Source organism: Tiliqua scincoides, chromosome 9 (assembly GCF_035046505.1).
Source record: "Tiliqua scincoides isolate rTilSci1 chromosome 9, rTilSci1.hap2, whole genome shotgun sequence".
Classification (NCBI taxonomy): Eukaryota; Metazoa; Chordata; class Lepidosauria; order Squamata; family Scincidae; genus Tiliqua; species Tiliqua scincoides.
Genome location: NC_089829.1, coordinates 14376774 through 14377425, shown reverse-complemented (window position 1 = coordinate 14377425; position 652 = coordinate 14376774).

Here is a 652-nt window from a genome sequence, read left to right as displayed (position 1 = left end):
AATATGATAACTAAGAGACGTATTTCTATGATGGTCACAAATGGTTGATACGTGGCAGCAAGGCCTGGTTAGTCATGGTTGGAGGTAAACTGATTCATGTATCCCTCCATCCAATCTTTTGTTTTATACTGCTTGGATTTTAAATATGCCAATAAAGGTTTCTTGTATCTTGTATCTTAAATTAAGAGAAGGAGTCACTTATCCAGACCTAATTTGTCCAGTTTCAACCAAAGTAATTCCCTGTCGGTGGGTAGGGAGGACCAACAGCACTTCCGTCTTTTTACAAGGCCAGCGTCAGAGTTAGCATTAAAAAAGAAAAGCTCTGTTTCAACCAGTTAGCCCATGTCTTCCTGGGAGTTTCCACTCCTCCCCTATGTGGTGCTCACAGAGGCCATTACTGCTACCATTCCCTGGCTGCTAAAACTACCACCAACGTGGAACACTTTTGATGTGAAATGTTAGCATGACTTTAAAAGAGCAATTTGGGAAACACTTGATCCAAAACATCAACAGTGAAACAGCTTCTCCATTACAGTGCAACACGAAGGACTTAACAGCCATTTATTGTCAAACAATTCAGGTTACTAAACGCAAATGACTGTCCCTGTGCAGCAATATGAAGATATCACTTGCTGATGAACATTGGTTTTTA